At 60.1% G+C, this 7,472-nt stretch overlaps 1 non-coding gene across 1 annotated transcript; it reads right to left on the bottom strand.

Annotated features, from left to right (window-relative positions):
* Positions 1-3,339: 3,339 nt before the first annotated feature.
* On the bottom strand, positions 3,340-3,458 carry LOC131867140 (5S ribosomal RNA). Its single transcript, XR_009365732.1, has one exon. It is a non-coding gene; the product is annotated as a 5S ribosomal RNA (ribosomal RNA).
* Positions 3,459-7,472: the final 4,014 nt, after the last annotated feature.

Genomic DNA, 7,472 nt, shown 5'->3' with positions numbered 1-7,472 from the left:
GCACCTCGGGTGGGCACCTTGGTGCGCATGCCTTGCCTGGGCTGCGCACCAGGGCGGGCTCAAGATGGCACCCGCGTTCCTTTTTTTTCACTATCTTTCAAAACGGAAATTTTAAAATCTCATTTTTTTTTGCCTTTTTCTGGAAATTAGTGAAGGCAGCGCATCAAAGGTGCGCACCTCGCTGCCCACCACGGTGCGCAACGCCGGTGGGCACCCGGGAGTGCTTCGAAGTGTGCTCCAAGGTGCTGCGTGCACGTTGTCGGAGCCCGGTTTGCCCCGGGTGCGCACCTCGCGTGCACCTTCGTCGGGGTGGGCACCTTGGCTGGGTTTGCCCCGGCTGCGCTCCGAAGCGGGGTTATTGGAGCGCCGCCTCTTTTTTTGTCGGAGCGTTTGGTGGGGTTTCTCGCATTGGCTCTTCCGAGGCCCGGTTGCCACCCTGGCGCGCACGAAGTCGGAAGTAGGGTTAATTGCCCGGGTGCGCACCTTTGCCAGGGTGGGCACCTTACCTGGGCTGCGCACCAGGGCGGGCTCAAGATGGCACGCGCGTTCCGTTTTTTTCACTATCTTTCAAAACGGAAATTTTAAAATCTCCTTTTTTTTTTGCCTTTTCTGGAAATTAGTGAAGGCAGCGCATCAAAGGTGCGCACCTCGCTGCCCACCTTGGTGTGCTCTGAGGTGCGCACCCGGGAGCGCTACGAAGTGTGCTCCAAGGTGCGGCGTGCACGTTGTCGGAGCCCGGTTTGCCCCGGGTGCGCACCTCGCCTGCACCTTGGCCGGGGTGGGCACCTTGGCTGGGTTTGCCCAGGGTGCGCTCCGAAGCGGGGTTACTGGAGCGCCCCCTCTTTTTTTGTCAGAGCGTTTGGTGGGGTTTCTCGCATTGGCTCTTCCCAGGCCCGGTTGTTGGGTGCGCTCCCACCCTGGCGCGCGCGAAGTTGGAAGTTGGGTTAATTGCCCGGGCGCGCACCTTCGCCAGGGTGGGCACCTTGGTGTGCACACCTTGGCTGGGCTGCGCACCAGGGCGGGCTCAAGATGGCACCAGCATTCCCTTTTTCTCACTATCTTTCAAAACGGAAATTTTAAAATCTCGTTTTTTTTTTGCCTTTTATGGAAATTAGTGAAGGCATCGCATCAAAGGTGCGCACCTCGCTGCCCACCTTGGTGTGCTCCGAGGTGCCCACCACGGTGCGCAACGCCGGTGCGAACCCGGGAGCGCCCCGATGTGTGCTCCAAGGTGCGGCGTGCACGAAGTCGGACCCCGGTTTGCCCCGGGTGCGCACCTCGCGTGCACCTTGGTGCGCACACCTTGGCTGGGTTGCGCGGCCTGGTGGGCACCATGGTGCGCACCAAGGAGCGCTCCGAAGTGTGCTCCAAGGTGCGGCGTGCACGAAGTCGGAGCCCGGTTTGCCCCGGGTACGCACCTCGCGTGCACCTTCGCCGGGGTGGGCACCTCGGCTGGGTTGCGCGCCCTGGTGCGCACCAAGGAGCGCTCCGAAGTGTGCTCCAAGGTGCGGCGTGCACGAAGTCGGAGCCCGGTTTGCCCCGGGTGCGCACCTTCGCCGCGGTGCGCACCATGGCGTGCACGAAGTCGGAGCCCGGTTTGCCCCGGGTGCGCACCTCGCGTGCACCTTCGGCGGGGTTGCGCGCCCTGGTGGGCACCATGGTGCGCACCAAGGAGCGCTCCGAAGTGTGCTCCAAGGTGCGGCGTGCACGAAGTCGGAGCCCGGTTTGCCCCGGGTGCGCACCTCGCGTGCACCTTCGGCGGGGTTGCGCGCCCTGGTGGGCACCATGGTGCGCACCAAGGAGCGCTCCGAAGTGTGCTCCAAGGTGCGGCGTGCACGAAGTCGGAGCCCGGTTTGCCCCGGGTGCGCACCTCGCGTGCACCTTCGCCGCGGTGGGCACCATGGCGTGCACGAAGTCGGAGCCCGGTTTGCCCCGGGTGCGCACCTCGCGTGCACCTTCGCCGGGGTGGGCACCTCGGCTGGGTTGCGCGCCCTGGTGCGCACCAAGGAGCGCTCCGAAGTGTGCTCCAAGGTGCGGCGTGCACGAAGTCGGAGCCCGGTTTGCCCCGGGTGCGCACCTCGCGTGCACCTTCGCCAGGGTGGGCACCTCGGTGCGCACACCTTCTCAATGTTTTCTTGCCTTTTCTGGAAATTGGTGAAGGCAGCGCATCAAAGGTGCGCACCTCGGTGTGCTCCGAGGTGCGAACCCGAGAGCGCTCCGAGGTGCCCACGAAGTCGAAAGTCGGGTTAATTGCATTGTTTTCCCCGGGTGCGCTCCGAGGTGCGCAACATCGGCGCGCACCAAGGAGGGCTCCGAAGTGTGCTCCAAGGTGCGCACGATGGCGTGCACCTCTGGTGCGCACGATTCGGAGCTCGGTTTGACCGGGGTGCGCACACCTTGGCTGGGTTGCGCACCTTTTGTGCGCTCCAAGGTGCGCACGAAGTCGGAGCTCGGTTTGCCCCGGGTGCGCACCTTCGCCAGGGTGCGCACCTTGATGCGCACGCCTTGGCTGGGCTGCGCACCTTGGTGGGCGCCATGGTGCGCACCTTTCGTGCGCTCCAAGGTGCGCACGAAGTCGGAGCTCGGTTTGCCCCGGGTGCGCACCTTGGTGGGCGCCATGGTGCACTCCGAGGTGCCCAAGATTGGTGCGCACCAAGGAGCGCTCCGAAGTGCGCTCCAAGGTGCGCGCGAAGTCGAAAGTTGGGTTAATTGTCCGGTTTGCCTCGGGTGCGCACCTTGCGTGCACCTTCGCCAGGGTGGGCGCCTTGGTGCGCACACCTTGGCTGGGCTGCGCACACCTTGGCACCCGCGTTTCCTTCATTTTAAATTTTTTTTTTTTACAATCTCTCAAGTGGGAAATTCTATAATCTCAACTTTTTTTGCCTTTTCAGGAAACTTTTGAATGGAGCGCATCATTGGTGCGCTCCGAAGTGTGCTCCAAAGCTCTCTCCAGCTGCGTGCACCTGCCCCGGCCGCGCACCCGGCCCCGCCCAGCTTCGCTCACCTGTCCCGGGCGTCTGGTGCGGAACCTTAGAGTAAGAAACATCACCGTGCACCTTGGCCAACGTGCGCGACTCGACCGAGCGCGCACTGGCCGAGGTGCACACCGATTTCACCTGGGTGCGCGCGCAGCACCTCGGGCGCACCGGGGTGCGCGCACAACGCCCGGGTTGCACCGTGGCCTGTGTGCTCGGGGCGCCTCGGGTGCGCGCTCGGTGTCGCCCCCGCGCGCGCGGTAGTGCGGGCAGCGCACCCCGGCCCGGCCCGGCCCCGACGAGAACGCAAACGGGCAAAAGGTTTATTCAAATAGCATTGCGACGCCCGGCGAAAAACTAAAAAAGGGTGCAACACCGGGACTTCCCGGGAGGTCACCCATCCCAGTACTACTCCGGCCCAAGCGCGCTTAACTGCGGAGTTCTGATGGGATCTGGTGCACTAATGCTGGTATGATCGCACCCGTTATGAGCTTGTCGCAGTGTGTACTTAGCAAACCGCGACCCACGTGCGAATCCACCCCGGCCACCCACCCCCGTCGAGGTGCACACCCTCCCTCGCGAAGTGCGCCCCGTTCGCCAAGTGTGAGCCCTGCCCGGGTGCGCGCACCTTGCTAGGGCGTCGGGTGTGCACCCGGCCCGGCCTACGTGCGTGCACCTGGAGGGGGCGTCGTGTGCGTGCAGTGTCCCGTCTGCAACGCGGTGCCCACACACCACCTCGGGCGCAACGACCTGCGCTCACATGTGGGCCGAGTGCACCTTGGTGCATGTTCGGGGCGCCTCGGGTGCACGCTCGATCTTGCCCCGGTGCACCAAGGCGCTCGGTTTGCCCCGGGTGCGCACTTGGTGCAAGGTGGGCACCCAAAATAGGGATCAAGCACCAAAACACAAGTTTCGGGATGCAAAATGGGACCCAAGGACCACAAATGCGTTCCAAGACCCATGATGGGTCCACGAGAACAAAAATGTGTTCCGAGACTTAATAAACAAATATTGGGTTTTAGGAGAAGAAACATGCTCTGATGCCCAAAACGAGAATCGACCCCGAAAAGGCCACAGGCCAAAAGTGGGATGCGAGACAAAAAAAAATGGGACCCGAGGACCAAAATTGGGTTCCCAGGTCGAAGACAGGGCAACCGGACAAGAAACGACCTCTAAGGCTCGAAATGAGTCCCGACGACTAAAACTTGACAAGAAGCACCCATCAGGCACCCAACTCGACACCCATGGGATGCCGACCCACCCGGGCTTCCACCTAGCACACCTTGGCACCCACCCACCCTCGCACCCAACCTCGCACCCAACTTAGCACCTTTGAACCCACATTGGCACTCACCCTGACCCTGGCACCTTGGAACCCACATTGGCACTCACCTTGACCCTGGCACCCACCTTTGCACTCACCTTGGGACCCACCCTGGCTCCCACCTCGGCACCCACCCAGACACCCACCTTGGTTCCTTGGCACCCACCTTGGATCCTTGGCACCCACCCCGACACCCACCTTGGCACGCAACTTGGCTACTTGCCACCCACCTTGGCTCCTTGACGCCCACCCCGACAACCACCCCGTGACCTACCCTGGCTAGGGTTGGTGCACACCCACCCTGGTGCCCACCTTGGCACCCACCCTATGACCCACCTTGGCACGCACCTTAGTACCCACCCCGTTACCCACCCTAGGACCCACCCCGTGACCCACCTTGGCCAGGGTGGGTGCACCCACCCTGGTGCCCACCTTGGCACCCACCCATCCTAGCACCCAGCCTGTGACCGGGCTTGGAACCCAACCTTGCACCCGCACCCGTCTTGGCCAGTGTGGGTGCGCACCCATCCTGGCACCCACGTTGTGACACACCCTTTAACCCACGCACCCTAGCACCCACGTTGGCACCCACCTTGGAACCCAACCTAGCAACTTGGCACCCACCCCGTGACCCACCTTGGCATCCACCATAGCAGTCGCCGACTTGGCACCCACCTCGGCACCCACCTTGACACTTGTGGACCCACCTTGCCACTCACCCTAGCATCGACCCATCCTAGCACCCACCCTGGCACCTTTGCACCCTAGCACTCACCCATCCTAGCACCTAACCTGTGACCCACCTTGACACTCACCCTCGCACCCACCTTGGAACCCAACCTAGCACCCACCCACCCTGACACCAACCCTAGCACCTACCCACCCTTGCACCCACCCTGTGACCCATCTTGGCACCCACCCATCCTACCACTCAACCTATCACCCACCTTCTCACCCACCTTGGCATCCACCTTAGCACCCACCCACACTGGCACCTTGGCACCCACCTCGGGCAAGGTGGGTGCACACCCACCCTGGCACCCAATTTAGAACCCACCGAGCATGTTACCCACCTTGGCACCCACATTGCAGCCCACCCTAGTACCCACCCTATGACCCACATTGGCATCCACACCCTAGCACCCAGGCACCTCGACACCCGCCTTGACACCCACCCTAGCACTGAACCTGTGACCCACCTTGGAACTCACCCTAGAACCCACCCACCCTGTGAACCACCTTGGCATCCACCTTAGCACCCACCCACCTTGGCACCCACTCTAGCACTCACCCATCCTAACACCCAACTTGTTACCCACCTTGGCACCCGCCCTCGCGTCCACCTTGAAACCCACCCTAGCACCCACCCACGCAGGAGCCCACCTTGGCACCCAACCTAACACCCACGCATCCTGGCACCCAACTTGTGACCCACCTTGGAACCCACCCTAGTACCCACCTTTGAACCCACTATATCACCAACCCACCTTGGCACCCACCCTATGACCCTCTTTGGAATCCACCCTAGCACGCACCCACCCTGGCACCCACCATGGAGCGCACCCTAGCACCCACCCACCTCGGCACGCACCTCAACACCCACCTTGGTGTGCGCACTGCGCCAACCTCTCAAAGACCCTATGTGGTGCGCTCCAAAGTGTACACCTTTGGTGCGCTCCAAGGTGCGCACCTTTGGTGCACACCGAGGTGCACACCAAAGTGTGCACCGAGGTGAGCACCAAAGTGCACTCCAGGGTGCACACCAAGGCGTGCACCTTTGGTGCGGTCAATGCAAACGAATTCGGAAGTTGGGGTCGATGTCCTAATCGCTGCTGCAGACTACACGTATGAGAATCGGACAAATAGCTTTATATAGGGGAGGTGTTGCGTTTGATGGGTCGACTCCCCTGGTTGTGTGCACTGCACCAACTTCAAAGACCCTGTCTTGTTTAAGAAGTCAAAAGTTGGGGTGGATGTCCTAATCATTGCTGCAGTCTACGCATGTATGAGAATCAGACAAATAGCTTATATAGGGGAGGTGTTGCATTCGGTGGGTTGACTCCCCTGGTTGTGCGCACTGCGCCAACCTCAAAGACCCCGCATAGCAGAAGAAGTCGGAAGTCGGATTTTGGTGAGCACCAAGGCGTGCACCTTTGGTGCGGTCAACGCAGACGAATTCAGAAGTTGGGGTGGATGTCCTAATCGTTGTTGCAGGCTACACATGTATGAGAATCAGACAAATAGCTTATATAGGGGAGGTGTTGGGTTTGATGGGTCAACTCCCTTGGTTGTGCGCATTACGCCAACCTCAAAGACCTTGTTTTCGTTAAGAAGTCAAAAGTTGGGGTCAATGTCCTAATGGCTCCTGCAGGCTACACATGTATGAGAATCGGACAAATAGCTTATATAGGGGAGGTGTTGGGTTTGATGGGTCGACTCCCCTGGTTGTGCGCATTACGTCAACCTCAAAGACCTTGTTTTCGTTAAGAAGTCAAAAGTTGGGGTCGATGTCCTAATTGCTCCTGTAGACTACACATGTATGAGAATCAGACAAATAGCTTATATAGGGGAGGTGTTGGGTTTGATGGGTTGACTCCCCTAGTTGTTCGCATTACACCAACCTCAAAGACCTTGTTTTCGTTTAGAAGCCGAAAGTTGGGGTCGATGTCCTAATTGCTCCTGCAGGCTACGCATGTATGAGAATCAGACAAATAGCTTATATAGGGGAGGTGTTGGGTTTGATGGGTCGACTCCCCTGGTTGTGCGCATTGCGCCAACCTCAAAGACCCTGCATTGCGGATGAAGTCGAAAGTCAGAGTTTGGTGTGCTACAAGGTGTGGTCGAAGGTGCTCACCTAGGTGTGCACCTTTGGAGCACAGGAAAAGTGCCCTCCAAAAGTGCGCACCTTTGGAGTGCACAAAAGTGCCCTCCAAAAGTGCGCACCTTTGGAGCGCAGAAAAGTGCCCTCCAAAAAGTGCCCTCCAAAAGTGCGCACCTTTGGAGCGCAGAAAAGTGCCCTCCAAAAAGTGCCCTCCAAAAGTGCGCACCTTTGGAGCGCAGAAAAGTGCCCTCCAAAAAGTGCCCTCCAAAAGTGCGCACCTTTGGAGCGCAGAAAAGTGCCCTCCAAAAAGTGCCCTCCAAAAGTGCGCACCTTTGGAGCGCAGAAAAGTGCC

The sequence above is a fragment of the Cryptomeria japonica genome, unplaced genomic scaffold, assembly GCF_030272615.1.
Source record: "Cryptomeria japonica unplaced genomic scaffold, Sugi_1.0 HiC_scaffold_164, whole genome shotgun sequence".
Taxonomy (NCBI): domain Eukaryota; kingdom Viridiplantae; phylum Streptophyta; class Pinopsida; order Cupressales; family Cupressaceae; genus Cryptomeria; species Cryptomeria japonica.
The sequence above is the reverse complement of the archived record's forward strand: the minus strand, read 5'-3'. Positions and strand labels throughout refer to the sequence as shown.